Here is a 19,327-nt window from a genome sequence, read left to right on the forward strand (position 1 = left end):
AAGTTACAAAACCTGCGGGACGCTCCAGCTGCAACTTCAGTTCCTCGGATCAGAGGTTCTGCGAACCTCCAGAATTTAGCAGGTTTCCAAGACCGGTGGCTGAATCTAGCCGGGCAGATTTTGGGGGTCAAGAGCGGCTCGTCAGTTGCTGGAGTGGGAGAAGCCGGCGTGCTGGCTCCATCCACTTACCTAACACCTCTGAAGTGTCTGCCCTAGAGTGTGGCAAGCGTTGTGCGCTTCTAAATCCGTTGCTTTAAAGATCATCAGTACAATGTTGTGAAAGGGTTAGCTCCATTTGAAAATGATTTTCCCGTGCTTACAAAAGAAGTGATGCTGACTGCATTAGTTAGAACTGGGAGAAGACCCGATCGCCTCTATAATCATGTAAAAAACTGCCCTCCTTCAGTTTTGGTTTGTTTTGTTTATGTGTACACTTTGTCATCGTTCCATTGAGGAAGAAACATCGTTCCATTGAGGAAGAAAATGTGAGATCAGTGTTTCTCACATTTTAATGTGATTGTGGTTCTGATCCAGTGTGTTGGGGCAGGGTCTGGGAATCTCCACACTGAAAGCACTTCCAAGTGATGCCAATGCTGCTAATCCATGCTGGTCCTTGGTTCCCACTTGATTGGAAAACCCTGGTGATCCATAGATCTGGACATTTATTCCCTGCTCTGGTGTAGCTTTTCAAGCAGTACAGCAAACCTGGCTGGGTAGCATTCAGCAACACTTCTGAGCGTTGGAGGAATATTTTTGGAATTCCAACCTGAGTGGAAAGTTCATAGCATTATCCATGGATTTTATTTTACTTTTACCTCCCAAGGCTATAGACATTCCTAAGAAACACGCAGTCAGCATTAGTGAGAGTGAAATCAAGCTATGGAATTCTCATTTGGAATCTGCTGCCAGTTTCTGAACAGTGAAGCGGGAGAGTTGGAGCTCTGTATTCAGTGAGACTCTGGGGCCCGGAAAGTGGGATTACAGCATCCATTTTGTCTAATTGCTTTCCTTCTCTCTTTTATGTGGCTGCTAAAGCCCCATGACCTTCACTATTTAACTGCTTCACCAGAGTGAAAGAATTGCCTTGATGTTCATAAGGATTACTTGTTTCTAACTGACCTTTAAAAAGTTGACACTCACTAGATTTTTCAGTGCATGGTTGAGGTCACTGGACAGTGTTCTTTAATCAGTGTTGGTGGCATTTGTTACCTATTTGTAGTGGAGACTTTCTTTTAATTGCTTTAATCAATTAATGCATTGCTTTGATAGGATTCCGCAAGGGGTGGAATATTATTGGTCTTTGTTCAGATAAGCTTGTGCCAGGGAATCCTCCATTAGTATATTCATTAAACTACTCATGGGCTCTCAGATAATGGGTAAGAAATTCTTTCACCAAAGGTGTGTGGGCTTGTCAGTTTCACAGGATGAGCTAGTGTCAACAGGGTGATAATCTTCAAACCAAACTGGTTTTGAGAAACAGGGAAGCTCTGTCTTACACCATAAATGTAAATTAGTGCTTACTTGGGGTGTACACTTCTTTTTGGAGGTGTTCTACTACCCCTCGTGTGGTCTTCCAGATGGCAGACTGAGAGGTTGTTGATGAAACGCTATAGCTGAGGCCACAGAAGAGCCATAGCCTACTGTGGATTGGCCTCTTTAAGCAAAAGGAAAGTCTGTCTGTGCCACTCCTCATCAGTTAATTTTAGTATCAAAATTCTTGGAGGTTATAAAAAAAAAAAATCCTACAATGACAGAGCTAGCAAGACTATGCATATTATTTCAGTCACTGAACTTAACAGACAGGAGAAATGAGAGCCAAAAATATTAGGAAAAAGGAATTCAAGGGCAGAGTTTCTCAACTTTGGCACTACTGACATTTTCATTCAAATAATTATTTGTTGGGGGGGTTGTCCTCTGCATTGCAGAATATTTAGGAGCATCTCTGGTCACTATCCACTAGACATAGTAACAACCCCTCATTGTGACAAGCAGCCATGGCCAGTGCCAGATTGAGAACCACAGTTTTAGGGAAGATTTTTGCTCATTACTGAAGTCAGGCAATGCTGTCAGCCCACATTTTCTGCTGGCTGTGGAACCACCTGGTGAATGCTGCACAGTGAGAGAGGGCTGTTATTATAAATGGAAAAGTCAAGGCACCATACCAATCAACATGAATAAAAACTGTAGGAAGATGAATGTTTGGTGTGGCAGGCCTCCTGAGAAAAGTAGCTGATTTTTCTGACATGGATTAGACACTTACTCAACCGTCCCAGAAGCATCTGAGTGTTTATATATGGATGAATTCCTTGTAGACAGCTGGACTGGTCACTTTGCAAATGAATTTGCAGCTTCTACCACCTCTGTTCTTAACCCTTCCTTTCATTGCCTGATTCTGCACTTTCTGTGGCCCCAAGCCTCATAAAAATACTATTTTTATTTCTATATTCACCACTATCCCATTCTGTTTTTAGTGTCCTTTCCATCAGCACATTTAATCAGAGGGTGATAATAGTATCTACCACTTTTTTGGAATCTTACTAGTTATCAAGCACTGTGCTCAGCACGTGACCTTCATTGTCTCATTAATCCTCACAGCACATAGAAAGGTAGATATGTTGTCTGCCCTGTTTTACAGATGGAGAAACTGAGGTTTATAGAGGTTACATAAGGTATCTAAGTAGGTTAGGTACGTCATTGAGTACACAAGGTGACTTGTGTACCTTATAAGGTTACATAAGGTATCCCTCCAGTCAGGGATGTCGACAGGAGAATTTCAGAATCCTCACTCTTAATCACCGTGAGCATTAGGCGTCCTCCTCCATAAGCCCCCAGCTCAGGAGGCACTCTTTTACAAATAATATGGATAATCACTCCACTCCTCCATGTTGGCTGGCTATCAATCCTCAGCGGCCCCTTGGGTCTGGATAATTTGTGGCTTCAGCACTAGAAAAATAACGAAAAAAAGTCAAAAGTTTTTTTTGTTTGTTTGTTTCTTTCCCAGGCTTAAATATTTGTATTCTGCTAGCTAAAATAGCACTATACAATTGGATAAGGATCTGCTTTTACCAAATGAAAGTACGACCAGAGTGTACAAAGGTACAGCAGTCATCCACAAAAACAAGTGTGAAACATTTTGGTCCGACTGCTTGCCTCTTAACATTGCCAATGTCAGCCATCCTGGGGGCTTGACACATTCGTTTGGCCTTGGTTGAAAGGTAAGGAGAAGAGAAGGTAATTCTCTATTCTGGAGACTTTTTAAGACTTTGGTAAGTCAGGATGAGTTATCATAGTGGGGATGCCAGACAGCAGACAAGAATTGCAAAAATGCTTCTTACAAATTTGAGCAAAAGTCTGGTCTGCAAAAGTCTGGCTCTCCTTTCCTAACTCTCCAGATAGGATTAGCTTCCACAGCCACATGCACATACCCTTGTATAACATTGATCACACTTGAAATGTCTTAATTTATCCAATAATTATTTAGTAGCTATTACACGCAAAGAAGAGGCTGTTCTTGCACTGGGGCTACAGAGGAAAACAAACAAAATAAGCAATGTGCCTCCCTTCTTAAGCTCTCATTTGTGGGTAGGGAGCAGCAGATATCAATAAATGAATAATAAATGAGATGATTATGGAATATGTTAAGTTCCATAATACAATAGTGCTCCAAGTGTGGTCTCAGGACCAGAACATAGTTCCCAGGCATAACCTGGAAGCATGTCGGAAGTGCGGAATCTCAGGCCGCACCTTGGATCTACCGAATCAGAATCTGCCTTTTAGCAAGATCACCAAGTGATTTATGTGCACTTACTGTGTGAGAATCGCTGCTCTAAACACCGTAAAAGAAGCTCATGTGCTGGAGAAAAATCAAAAGGACCCATTCCACATAGGGCAGTCTGCGGAGGGGAAGTGTGAGTTGTTGCCTGAAGGATGAGAATGAGCCAGCAATGGCTGGGAGAAGTACCGGCTCAACAAGAGAAAGTGCTGAGGTTCGAAGGGAGTCAAGCACATGGTCTATTTGAATTAGACAGAGTGTGCCTAGAACTTAGAGCAGAGTAAGCCAAGCAGAGAAGAATCAAATAAGGGTAGAAAAGTAGACAAGAACCAAATGGACATGGGCCTGCAGAACCTGTGGAGGAAGGAGTTTGAATTGATTCTAGTGCTGGATGGCACTGAAGTATTTTGGGCAGCAGAGGGGCACAGCTTGATCAATGTCTAGTTTCCATGCCACATATTACACTCTATTGCAGAGGAGGGCAGTCGTTCACATTCTGTCCCCCATCCTTAACACTTAGTAGAAATGTAATAAATAATGAACAAATAACTGTTCCCTCTTCCTGCTCCAAGTAAGTTCCTGCTGCTCAGATCCTAAACATGGGTTAGTACTACCAGCATGAGGTATATGTATCACAGTATGAGTTAAACAGGGCTCTGTGGCCTAGTCAGAGTACCTATCAATATTTAGAACATTGTTCCCATAACAAAATCAATTCAGAATTATGAACAGCCAACTCCCATATGAATAAGTAGATCACTCTCTGGTTGTGAATTGGCAGGCTTTATACAGAACATGTGTTTGTGTGTGTGTATATATATATATAAATGTTCACATCCATAACTATGTATTTAGTAACATACATGTACCTACATACATGCAGGAGGAACAAAAAAAATTGTTTAGCTAAGCATGATAGAACATCCAAATAACCATGGAATAAACTAGTTAGAAATTGATTTCTCTCTCAAATAAAAAAATATGAGCCATAGTTAGGCTGAGGCTGGTGTAGTGGCTTCCAGGTCATCAAGGACTCAGGATTCTTTTCTCTTCCTGCTCTGCAGGGCCTGGCCTCTATGCTCATTTCATTTCATGGAGCAAGATAGTTGCTGCACAGCCAACCATTTCAGGCAGGAAAATGGAGGAAGAAGGGGTAGGTCAACCTGATTAAGCTAGGAGAAGTAGCTTAACTTAATCAGATTTGCCTGCCCCTTCCTTAAGGAGCTCTTCTGAAAGCTCCACCTAACTACCTTCTCTTACATCTCAACAGCAACACAATTTATGAAATGTACTCTTTTACAAGGTACAGTGCTTCCTGGAATATTAATAGGTTTTATCATAAGATATCACTTCACACCCAAGGAGTACGACCAAAGTAAAAAAGACAGACACTATCAAGTGTTCACGAAGATGCAGAGAAATTGGAATCCCCACATATTGCTGTCGGGATTGTAAAATGGGGCAGCCATAGTTAGGCAGCTCCTTAGAATGTTAAATATTGAGTGACCATAGAACCCAGCAGTTTCTCTCATGAAGAGAACTGAAAACACATGTTTAACCCAAAACTCATACACAAATGTTCATAGCAGCATTATTCATAATAGCCAAAAAGTTGAACCAATCCAAATGTCCACCAACTGATGAATGTATAAAACAAAATGTTGTATATCCATGCAATAGAATGTCATTCACCACAAAGAAATGAAGTACTGATTCATACTACACCATGGATTTATATTGAATACATTATTCTAAGTGAAAGAACAAATGAGAGACCACATGTTTACTATTCCATTTATATAAAATATGTAGAGGTAGAAATTAGATTAGGGTTTACCAAAAGCTTGGAGAAGGGGGAAATGGAGAATAACTGCTAATGGGTAGGAGTTTCTTCTTTTCATGTGATGAAAATGTTCTAAAATTAATTATGCCAATGGTTACCTAACTCTGTGAATATACTAAAGAACACTGAATTGTACCTTTAGAAGGGTGAATTTTGTAGCATATGAATTATATCTCAATAAAGTTATTCTAAAAGTGCAAAAATAGTACTAGGGTTCTGTTAATAAGGAAGAAGGGATTGATGGCTATTAGATACACAGGTGCCATTCTCCATTTGTCTGCATCCATGCATAAGCTATATTTTTTCAAAATTATATGTATTAGACTAGGGTTTATTTTCTTGTTCATGCTAAAGGCTATATGTTTAAAGATTATTGAATTAAATTGCATTCAGACTCTTTTCGCCTGCAAGTTTCTGAAGCCCAATTCAAAGTGAATAGGTATTGGCTGGGTGTGGTGACTCATGCCTGTAATCCCAGCACTTTGGGAGGCCAAGGTGGGTGGATCATGAGGTCAAGCGATTGAGCCTATTCTGGTCAACATGGTGAAACCCCGTTTCTACTAAACAACAACAAAAAAATTAGCTGGGCGTGGTGGCATGTGCCTGTAATCCCAGCTACTTGGTAGGCTGAGGCAGGAGAATTGCTTGAACCAGGGAGTTGCAGGTTGCAGTGAGCCGAGATCGTGCCACTACACTCCAGCCTGGCAACAGAACAAGATTCTGTCTCAAAAAGACAAAAAACAAACAAAAAAAAAACAAAGACAAAAAACAAACAAGAAAACAAAGTGAATAGGGGGATTTTTAAAAATGAAAAGAATAGGCCACATCATTAAAAAGTCCAGGAAGTAAAGTGACTTCAGGCATGGCTGCATCCAGATCCTCACAGGAACATTAAGAATCTGCCCTGCTTTCCTCTGGGTTAGCTTCCTTCTCAGGCAGACTCTCCCCACATAGTTACACAGCTTCTGCAGTTCATGTTTGCCTCTCACTACCTTATCATCCGTAGCACAAACAGCACTATTTTCCTAATAGTTCCAATAAGTGTTCAAGGCATGACTCCTGACCTGCCTTAGTTTATCTGCCAACTTCTGAGCCAGGGAGTGGAAACATTCTTACCCGGACCACAAGAAATGAAGGTAGGAGAATGAGGGGTTTCTCACAGAGATGCCAGAAAGACAAAACAATGTTTGTCCACTATAGTCATATTACAGGAGTCATCGCTAGTCCAAAGAGGGGAAAAGCATTACTTATAAAATGTATAACAACCATTGCGCTGGAATGAATTTCAAAAACTCCTGTTAGCCTCCTTAATCATCATCAGTTATAGGCTGACTTGAGGCAATCATCAGTGTAGGGGAAAAATACACAAAATAAGGCAATGTAATGCGCTTTTTAACAAACACATTCTACATGTATACAACAATGGACTCTCTTCCTTCAGCTAAATCACATGAAAGGTACAGTGGAACTTAAAGTTTTAAAGTATAAAAGGTATCTGTAATGTTGGTCAGTGTTGCATCCCCAGGACCGGGAATGTTGTTTGGCTCCTACTGGCCACTCAATAAACATGTTGATTGGCTTTGTAATTTACCCATTTATTTCCTGGTCCTAACACACTTTGTAGGTTCTTAAACCTCAGAGACACTTGGTTATTCCTAAGGTGAAGAAAATCAAGGCATGACATCTAAACAGTAAGAATTATGATTACATGAATTCCTCTATCAAAAATAAGACAGCACAATCATCACAAACGCATGGGAAGTTATAAAGTCCTAATACACACACACACACACACACGCATACATATATATTTATACATACATACAAATACACACAGGCACTAATTTCATTAATAACTATTTTGGAAAAGCTGCTTTTCCAATATTTAAGTATCACTTTACAGTATGTTCGTTAACATAAACAAGCTCTTTAAAGTCCTTGCAGCTCAAGCCTGTGATCTAGGAACTCATTAATTTTAATTTTTCTCCTGGCACCTTCTACTGCACTCTCATTTACTCAGTCTGTAAAATTATGATAATAATAATCCATGTTTACCTCGCACACACTAATAATTGCTAATTAACTAATTTTTATATGTAGAAACCCCTGAAGACTTCACACAGGTGCGGAGTATTATTATTTTAGGGTGGTGGTGAAGATCCGACTTTCTGTTTTCAAGTGAGACAGGTCACACTCAAATGTTGCATTCTCTTCAGGAATGGAATACTATAAACTGCTTCCTTGGGCTATCCCATTATGGATTGATTTGACATGTGAATCCCTGCAGTATGATAGCACTTTCTCTTGATGTCTAGAGCCTCAAATACCCAAAGTTGTGTTCAGTGTTTCATCCGGGGCGGGGGAGGGGAGGCTCTTTACAGTAAAATATAAACTACTTTGGCAGGGACATCAGCAGACAGAGAGAGATCTGAACACAGATGATGCAGTTTTGCCACTCTCAAAACTAGTGACATCCAGAGAGCCTCCTGCCCATAATATGCAGCACACAATTGCTTTCATTTAAATGTCATTTGATTGCACTAAAAAAATAGGCTTGCTCTTTGTTTTGCTTTGTTTTTCTCTTGCCATTTCTTCTTTAGCATTTTTATGACAAAAGAATAACATCTATTCTTTTGGGAGGGCTTCAGGCAGAACATTTTTGAGATGTCAGCCAACCAAGAGAAATGTGACATCCCTGTTCTTTGAAATCCTGTCCTGAGACTGTGGTTTTGGTACGCAGATCAAACTGGCACTTGACAATAAAAAAGCCAAAACAAAATATTAACAAAAATAGTCCTACAATGGTATGGTGTTTCCAGGATAATCGTTTGTTATATTTTAACAAAGTTCACTTCATTCTATTTTCATTGTTGTACAGGAACAGACACGTAACGTTTCACAAAGCTGGCCATGAACATCTTTCTATAGGGACAAAAAGTAATCGTGGAAAAAAATTCAGCAATGGTAATATTTTTCTAGACAGGTAAAATGGAAAATGTGTCCAAATTCTGGCATACTCTCTGTAGTTTTGGCAAATAGCACACTCCATCTTGACAGAATATAAAGAGCCTTAGAAGTGGAATCCAGAAAGATGAAAGGACTTGAAGGACAGTGAGTCAGTTTGTCATTGGTGAGAATCTTTGCAGTAACTTATAATTTATCTGTGGGTTGTATAAGCATACAGATGAAGATAAAGCTGGAATCAGAGAGCTCCTACTGGTTTTTTCTCTATTCTAAGTTTCTGATGGTTCTTTAAACTGTAGGAGTTAAATAACAGTGTTTTTCTAACTTTTATAATGTATGCTTTCTATTTTTCATTTTTTTCCAGAAGGGTCATAACTGCATACTCATGATTGGGATTATCCAGTTCACAAATAAAATGGGGTAGGCAGGGATGTGGAGTGATGGTCTGAAAACTGCACACAACTCCAGAGACTAGCAAAGGCTTACAAGTGTCTTCTGAGAAGAGCCAAAAGATGCTCCCCATTCTTTACTTTAATCAGGAATGGTGCATTTTTTTTCTTCTTGCATCAGTCACCCTATGGATAGACTTCTTATCTTGTTTTTTTGGCATTTGATAAAAAAATCATTGAATTAAGCAAATAGTGTATATGGTTAAACCAGCCCTGAGTCATTGAATAAGACGAGTCTATTCATTAGAGAGAATTTCATCAAAGAAACAATATGTATGATTGTGCTCTGCATCAGGGGTTGGCAGGCTTTTTCTGCAAAAAACCAGATAGTAAATACGCTCAGTTTTGTGGGCCATGTGGTCTCTGTCACAACTCCTCAGCTCTGATGTTATAGCACAAAAGCAGCCCATGGACAATAAGTAAATGAATGCATGTGCCTTGCTCTAATGAAACTTTATTTCCAAAAGGGCTGCATTCGGTACATGTGCCTTAGTTTCCTTAACTGTCTATGAATATGCTACTTTTTTGGCAAGACAGAATGAGTGGAACTTCAGACCGCTGAGGCCATGATAACAAAATAGAGTAATATGAACTTTATAATAAATAGATGCTCAATAAATGATTGCACAATCAGCCTGGGCAATACAGGGAGGCCCTATCTCTGCAAATAATTTTTTTTTTAATTAGCTGAGCATGTGGCACCCACCTGTGGTCCCAGCTACTTGAGAGTCTAAGGTGAGTGGATCAATTGAGCCCAGGAGGTCAAGACTGCAGGGAGCCATGATCATGCCACTGCACTGCAGCCTGGGTGTCAGAGTGAGATCCTGTCTCAAAAGGAAAAAGAAGTGTTTAAAGGAGACAGTAGCCCTATATAAATTTGGGAGTCAGAAAAACTTACCTTCAAATCCTGATTCTACTACCTATTGGCTGTACCAATAGGTACAGACTTACAAAGGTACAACCTTTGCAAGTCACTCATTTCACTTGAGTTTCTGTAAAAGGGAGATGTTATTAGTACCTGCTTCACAGAGTTGAGATAGATTAATTGGAAACACAGGTAAAGTGCTTGGCACAGTGCAGGGTACATACTGAGTTGAATAACATTATGACTAAATGAATGGCAGTAAGGAGGGTGAGCATTATGGTGGATGGCATTGCCTGTGTTTCTGGAAGCTATCACCCACAAACCAGGCCCAGGCTCAGATACTCTGCCCTGGAGCCATGGAATTCAAAGATACCATGCATCTACAATCAAGCATCGCTCAGCAAAGGGGATGTGTTCTAAGAACTGTCATTAGGCAGTTTCGTTGTTGCTCGAACATCATAGGGTATACTTACAAACCTAGGTGGTACAGCCTACCGCACACCTAGGCTATAGGGTATAGTCCACAGCTCCTTGGCTCCAAACCTGTACAGCATGTATTGTAACACAATGGTAAGTATTTATGTATCTAAACACAGAAAAAGGACAGTAAAAATGCAGTCTAAAAGATTAAAAAGGGAACACTTGTGTAAGACACTCACTCTGGAGCTTACAGGACTGAAGTTGCTCTGGGTGGGTCAGCGAGTCAGTGGTGAGTGAACTGAAGGCCTAGAACGTTAGCATAGACTTTATAAACACTGTACACTTAGGCTACATCAAATTTTTAAAAATATCTTTCTTCAATAATAAGTTAATCTTAGCTCACTCTAACTTTTTACTTTGAAACTTTTTAATTTTTTTAAACTTTTGAACTCTTGTAATTTTTTAAACATTTGAACTCTTGTAAAATACAAAAGTATTTTCTTTCTTTATATGCTTATTCTATAAGCTTTTTCTTATTTTAAATTAAAATTTTTTTCTTTTTACTTTTAGACTTCGTAAAAACCAAGACACCAAACACATATTATCCTAGGCCTACACTGGGTTAGGATAATCAATGTCACTGTCTTCCTCCTCTACATCATGTCTCACTGGAAGCTCTGCTGGTCCAATAATATGCATGGAGCTGTCCTCTCCTATGATAGCTATGCCTTCTGGAATTCCTTCTGGAAGTCTTGCCTGAAACTGTTTTAAAGTTACCTTTAAAGAATAGGTAGAAGGAGTACACTCTAGAATAACCATAAAAAGTATAGTTTAGCAAATACTAGGCTGTAGGAAATTTTCAGCTCTATTATAATCTATGGGACCACCATTGTATATGCAGTTCATGGTTGGCAGCAATGTCATTATGTGGCACATGACTATTTATGTGCTCCAGATATGGAAGGAGAAATGGCGTGATATTAAGAAGCAGTTTTCTGGCAAAATTTGCCAGAAAGGAATTAGAGGACAAAAGAGAAGAAGAGGCCATGTTAGAGTTACATGTGAATCATCTGTCTCTTGCAGTTATTTATTATTCTGTTTATTAGCTAGTTAATCACTGTAACGATTTTGACAACACATGAAACAAGTGAAGACACAAAGAACGTGCTGTCCTCTCTCTTTGGAAAAAGAAATGGTGCCAGTAGTCTTTCAGGCAATTCCTTGAAAGTGAATAACTAGACGTCATTGTCTTTCAAAGCCAAACATGTCCACTATGCTAAATAAGACACCAAAAGAACTTTGCAGGAACCCTGTAGCTGAGATTGTCAGTTAAGATGCCCTCGTTCCTAAAAACACATTTTTAACAAATGAGGAAAACGTTCGTTCATCCTTTGTTTATAGGGACCAACTGGAGGCAGAAATTGGAGAGCTATTTGTTTGAGGAAGTCATAAGTTCATGTCTTATTCACCTCTGTGTCCCAAGATTGAGCATGGTCCCTGGCATACAGTAGATGTTCAATAGGTGCCCATGGCATTGTTGACTGAAAGAAGAGAAGGTGCCATGGCTTTCTCAGGCTTCCAAGGGCACAGACACACAGGTCTGGAGCACTCTGCTATTCAAAGCCCTTTCACAGCGCTGTGGGGCATATTGGAGACAGAAAGTGATTGCATCATATTATATGCTTGGCATAATTACACCATAGCCTTTTGTCTCTCTTGGTGCCTGCCAGTCTCAAAACACATGTGACATCCTCCCTTTGCTTATGTCAAGCACTGGGGTTGCCCACTCATTATATTTGGGACTTGTGAACTCTATCTCTACATTGTGAGTCACTTAAGCCCAGAGTTCCATACTTGGGAGAATCAGGATGGCTTTTGTTCAAAGAAGATGATGAACAATGGGTATTCGAATACAGAAGGAAAAAGATAAAAGTAGCAGACAAGGACCAGCTGAGGCTGAATCAGATCCCAACATAGAGAGTGCTGATAGAGATCATTTCTCAGTTTTCTCTTAGCTTTAAAAATATTATGAATAGAACCGCTTTTTCTTAAATCTTAAAGTGGGAGTTTAATCTATAAGATGCTATAGAGTCTCCCTTCTAAATCTCTCTCCCATATATTTACTTGATTCCTTTGCCACCATCCTCATTCAAGCCACCATCTGTGATAAATGCTTTTCAAAGTAGCCCCACCCCCATCCCTGCAGGACCCTTGCATTTGATTCAGCACACTGCTGCCAGAAAAGTCTTTTTAAAATGGAAAAATGGTCCAGAATCACCCCCTGCTTAAAGCTGTGTAATAGCTTCCCATTTCTCTTAAGAGGAAAATTTTTCTTCTGCATTTTACTTCTAAGACTAGGCATGATCTCACCCTGCCTGTCTTGTCACTCTGCCTGTCTTGCCAACTGATTCGGAGTTCCTTCTACTTCTGCATCCAGCAATTACAGATACTGCCAATTGTCTCCCAATAGCCATTCTTCCTAGTGTGTGTGTGTTATTGTTTTTTTTTTAAACAAGCTGAGTTTTTCCTGAGCCTGTGATGAACCATCCAAAAACTACACCACTTCCAGCCTTTCAGAGTTCTGACCAGTAAGACACAAGCAGAAGTGATGCAGAAAACTTCCATCTTGACCCTCAAAATGAGGGAGGCCTACCCTCCACTCCAACTCTTCTCCCTCCTACTGGCTAGCATGCAGACCAAGCACATTTGACAAGGCAGGGGTCCACATGATAGCCCACAGGCCAAACTCATCCCACTGCCTGTTTATGTAAATAAAGTTTTATTGGAATATAGCCATATCCATTTTCTTAGGTATTGCCTGTGGTTACATTCACAGTACAAGGTTAGAGTTGAGAAGTTGCAACAGAGAGAGATCATCTGAACTACAGAGCCAAAAACATTTCCAATCTGCTCCTTTATGGAAAAATTTTCCAACCCCTGTCCTAGAGGATGCAGAGCAACACAATAGAAGGAGCCTTGGTTTATAGCAATATAGAGCTGGCCATATCGGCCAAAACAGCCCATCTGGGATGTTAAATCTAAAAAGTAAACCTATCTTGCTTAAGCCTCTGTATGTGGGCTTCTGCCGAAGAGTTCCTCAACCTTGGCATTACTACATTGTGGATCTGATAAATCCTTGTTTTAGGGAGTTGTGCTGTGCATTGTAGGATGATAAGCATTGTAGGATGTAGGGTGGGTGCTTGGCATCCACCCATTAGGTGCCAATAGCATTCATCTTCTAGTTGTGACAACTAAAAAATATCTCCAGACATTGCCAAGTGTCCCCTGGGGATTGAGGTCACCTCCCCTGGTTAAGAACTACTGTGTTAGAACAACCTAAACAACTATGCCAGGTTTCTCACTCTCCTCAAGCATGCCAGAACCTTTCCCCGATCACTCAGTACTCACAGGTGCTGTGTCCTTTGCAGAAATGTTTATACCCTCTTCTCCCTTAGCTGTCTCCTACTTAGCTTCACATGTCACCTTCAACGTCACCTTTTCAAGGAAGCTCCAGTGATCCTCTGACTAGATAAACACTCTGATAGTTGCCTTTAATGTTCCTTTGTAGCAATATTGTGATTACTGGTATATCATTCACCACTCATAGACACACATAAGGTCCCTTATTAAATGGTTGTTGACTGCTTACTGATATGCCATTGGAATTTTTAGGGGAAAACAAGAGACCTGTAATAGCCTCTTGTGTTCCCTAAAACTGCAATTACGTTTGCAACAAGCTAACAGTTATGGTAGTGGAGGCAAACATGGGTCTTACCATGGTCCTGAGTGAGGAGAGAGGAGTTCGTATTTCTCATTAGAAAATGAGGGCGAATTTTTTTCTTTGACAAAATTCAACAGCCCTTTATGCTAAAAACTCTCAATAAACTAGGTATCAGTGGAATGTATCTCAAAATAATAAAAGCTATTTATGACAAACCCATGGCCAATATCATACTGAATGGGCAAAAACTAGAAGCATTCCCTTTAAAAACTGGCACTAGACAAGGATGCCCTCTCTCATCACTCCTATTCAATATAGTATTGGAAGTTCTAGCCAGAGCAATTAGGCAAGAAAAAGAAATAAAGGCATTCAATTAGAAAAAGAAGAAGTCAAATTGTTGCTATTTGTAGATGACATAATCATATATTTAGAAGACCCATAGTCTCAGCTCAAAGCCTCCTTAAGCTGATAAGCAAATTCAGCAAAGTCTCAGAATACAAAATCAATGTGCAGAAATGACAAGCATTCCTATACACCAACAACAGACAGAGAGCCAATTCATGAGTGAACTCCCATTTACAATTGCTACAAAGAGAATAAAATACCTAGGAATACAACTAACAAAGGATGTAAAAGACCTCTTCAAGGAGAACTACAAAACACTGATCAAGAAAATAAGAGAGGACATAAACAGATGGAAAAACATTCCATGCTCATGGCTAGGAAAAATCAGCATCATGAAAATGGCCACAGTGCCCAAAGTAATTTATAGATTCAGTGCTATCCTTATTAAGCTGCCACTGACCTTCCTCACAGAACTGGAAAAAAATCACTTTAAACTTCATGTGGAACCATAAGAGAGCCCACATAGCCAAGACAATCCTAAACAAAAAGAACAAAGCTGGAGGCATCAGGCTACCTGACTTCAAACTATACTACAAGGCAACAGTAATCAAAACAACATGGTACTAGTACCAAAACAGAGATATAGACCAATGGAACAGAACAGAGGCCTCAGAAGCAATGCCACATATCTACAAATCTACAATCATCTGATCTTTGACAAACCTGACAAAAACAACTAATGGGGAAAGGATTCCCTGTTGAATAAATGGTGTTGGGAAAACTGGCTAGCCATATGCAGGAAGCTGAAACTTGACCCCTTCCTTACACCTTATTCAAAAATTAACTCCAGATGGATTAAAGATTTAAACATAAGAACTAACACCATAAAAACCCTAGAAGAAAACTTAGGCAACACCATTCAGGACATAGGTACAGGCAAGGACTTCATGACTAAAACACTAAAACCAAGGGCAACAAAAGCCAAAATAGACAAATCGGATCTAATTAAACTTAAGAGCTTCTGCACAGCAAAAGAAGCAATCATTAGAGTGCACCAGCAACCAACAGAATGGGAAATAATTTTTGCAATCTACCCATCTGACAAAGGTCTACTATCCAGAATCTGCAAAGAACTAAAGCAGATTTACGAGAAACAAACAAACCCATTCAAAAGTGGGCGAAGGAGATGAACCCACACACTTTTCAAAAGAAGACATTTATTCAGCCAACAAACATATAAAAAAAAGCTCATCATCACTGGTCATTAGAGAAATGCAAATCAAAACTACATTGAGAGATCATCTCATGCCATTTTGAAAGGCAATCATTAAAAAATCTGGAGACAACAGATGCTGGAGAGGATGTGGAGAAATAGGAACACTTTACACTGTTGGTGGGGGTGTAAATTAATTCAATCATTATGGAAGACAGTGTGGCAATTCCTCAGGGATCTAGAAATAGAAATTCCATTTGACCCAGCAATCCTATTACTGGGTATATATCCAAAGGATTATAAATCGTTCTATTATAAAGATACATGCACACATATGTTCGTTGCAGTGCTACTTACAATAGCAAAGACCTGGAACCAACCCAGATGCCCATCAATGATCGACTGGACCAAGAAAATGTGGCACATATACACCATGGAATACTATGCAGCCATAAAAGCAATGAGTTCGTGCCCTTTGTAGAGACATGGATGAATCTAGAAACCATCATTCTCAGCAAACTGACACAAGAACAGAAAACCAAACACCGCATGTTTTCACTCATAGGCGGGTGACAAACAATGAGAACACTTGGGCACAGGGAAGGGAAAAAAACACTCACTGGGGTAAGTTGTGGGGGTGGAGGTGAGGGGAGGAACAGCCAGGGGCAGGGAGGATTGGGAGGGATAACACTGGGAGAAATGCCTGATGTAGGTGTTGGGGGGAGCGGGGATGGAGACAGTAAACCACCATAGCATGTATGTACCTATGCAACAATCCTGCAGGATGCAGGATGTACACATGTGCCCCAGAGACCAAAGTACAATTAAAAAAAAAAAGAAAGAAAGAAAGAAAAAAGAAAATGAGGGAGAAGCAGCCAGGGAGAAATAGAGTTTCTTATGTCCCAGAATTCCCATAAACCAAGGGACCTGCCTTCCCTTAGCAGGACAGGACATCTGCTAAAATTGGTGCATTTCTGTATTTCAGAGCGACATATGGATTTATACTTTGCCTTTGGTTTTCAAATCATTTGCTTTTTAGCCCTGTGCTTTTCAGGCTAAACTATATGCAATATGATTTATTAACCCTGTACTACCCTCTTCTAAGTAAAGTTGAAAATAATCCCTAGGATCACATTTTACATTCACATGCAGATAAATATGTGAGCCCTACATTCTCCAGTCCCTGCCATCCTCTGAGGTAAGAGGCGAAACATTCCAACAGGTCTGTGTGCTTCCTTAGCACAGGGCCATAAGGAGAGATGTATGTGGTCTACTTAACACTTTAACTTACTTCCTTTTTCTCTTCAGTCAGTTAGATTTTGTCTTCTCTCTCAACCCCTCTTGTTAGACTTCTGAGCCTACAGAGTGAAAACCTCTTCTTTCTCAAGATCCTAAGAATTCTGTAAGTGAACCAGGACACTGTAATAAAGGGACCCTCTTCACCCTCCCTTTCTAGGACATAAACTAGTTGTGCACATGTGTGTGCTAATGGTTGTGGGAGATATTTTACCGACATACCCAAAGCATGTATTTTGGAGTCAGATCTGGTTTTGAGACTTATTTCTACTAGTTATTATGATGCTAGGATGATTGTAAGAAATTACATGATCTCTCTGAGCCTTAGTTTACTTACCTTTTTAAACAGGGCTAACAATACTTACTTCAAGATAACATTATGTAAACTGAATTACACAGTGCCTTGCACATAGTAAGGATTTCATGAATATTAGTTATTTCTACAATAACGAATAAAAATTCACTCTGTCCTCCTGGGGCCCTTGGGGCTGGTTACGGACATTCCTGAGATAACCAGCTGGGGGATGGGGGAGATAATGACTGTCTTCTGCTAACCAGACCATATGGGACTTTATGACTTTACCTTGACCCATCCATTTGAGGTAGCTCCTGGGAGATACTTCAAGGGACAGAATATTTTTATCACCCTAATTTCAGGAGTATATAAGGCAAGCATATACTGTGTACTGACACTAGCCCTTCCATAGATCTTCAGTCTATGCCTGCGTGCAAACATGGGCACATGCGTGTAAGCTCATGCCTGCTTCTCAGAACCTTGGAATGCTACTCAATAAACCTTTATCTTGTGACTTTTCTGTGAAAATCACTGTTCCATGCTCTGTCAACTTTGCAAGAAGTCTCTGAAGCTGCAGACATTTGCCCAGCTTCAGATCCTTCTTTTTTCCTCCCTTACTTAGCTAGAATTGTCTGGAGTCAAGGATAGATAAAAGGTGTGCATAACAGCTGAAAGAAGCCTCGGAATAAGAAGAAGGCGTAGATAGATGGTGAAGCCACATCAGAGTGAAGGTGGGGCTGGGAAGACAGAAATAGGAGGAAAGTGTCAGAGAATCCTAGGCTGTAAATTATCAAACAACATAAATAAGCACTGCGGAATTTTGTCCATAGTTGGGTAATGATGATAGTAATAGCTGGAATTTGCTGTGTATTTCCTCTATGCCAAAAATTTAGCAAAGATGCAAATTACTTCATTTAGTCCTCAGAACAACCTTAGTGTGGTAGATACTGTTAATCTCATGTGAATGATGAGAAAGGTGAGGCCCATATTTACCCAAAACTTTTGGGCAGATCTGCAAATAACCAAGCAGAATTTCAGACTCCCACATGCTGCCAGATCTTGAACCCAGCATGGAATGTGGTGGGGTCCAAAGGTATTCCATGTAGCGGAAAGGCTGAAGATTTTTGTGGTGGAGGATGCTAGCTCCACTTCAAAGCCATTTTCCCCATCTGTGACATGGTGATATTGCTGTGAAATGGCTGCCCAGCCAGGAATAACATTTGTTGGATACTTTTTGCATTGCGGTGTACCATGAAACTCACACTCAGTAATGGAGTGTGACTGGAAATGATGTGTCCCTCTTCAGGACAAACATATTTATGAAGGAGGCATGCCTTCTCCATGTTCTTTTTCCCCTTCCACTATCTGAATTCGCAGGACCGGAAACACTTAAAAGGATGAACCGGGCATGGTGGTTCATGTCTGTAATCCCAGCACTTTGGGAGGTTGAAGCAGGAAGATTGCTTGTGGCCTGGAGTTCAAGATCAGCCTGAGCAACATAGCAAGACTTGTCTCTATTAAAAAAAAAAAAATTAAAACAACTAGCTGGGTGGGGTGGTGCATGATGGTGGTCCCAGGTACTCAGGAGGCTGATATGAGAGGATCACGTAAGCATGGGAAGTCGTGGCACAGCACTCTAGCCTGGGCAACAAAGACCCCTGTCTCAAAAAAAAAAAACAACAAAAAACAACAACCCCAACAACAACATATGAAAACTAGAACGGATCTTAAAATTAACATGCACATCAATACAAAAAATTTTTTTAAAAAATTAGCTGGGGTGGAGTGTGCTTATAGATCTCACTACTCAGAAAACGGAGGTGGAAGGATCCCTTGAGCCCAGGAGATCAAGGCTATTATTGTGCCAGTGCACTCCAGCCTGGGCAACAGAGTCAGACCCTGCCTCTATAAAGAAAAAAAAAGGATGAGTGAACTCGGGGATGAAGGGAACCTTGGTCTCTGATTAACAGCACGGCATGGGGGAGAGTGAGGCTGATCAGCAACACTCCCTCAGGACACTTCCATGAGTGAGAAATAAACTTTTGTTGTGACTATGCCATCAAAATGTTTAGGTCTTATTGATTACAGTAGTTCAGACTACCCTAACTAATACAACTTCTTTCTTTGCCTTAAATTTTCCCTTT

Source organism: Callithrix jacchus, chromosome 15, assembly GCF_049354715.1.
Source record: "Callithrix jacchus isolate 240 chromosome 15, calJac240_pri, whole genome shotgun sequence".
Classification (NCBI taxonomy): Eukaryota; Metazoa; Chordata; class Mammalia; order Primates; family Cebidae; genus Callithrix; species Callithrix jacchus.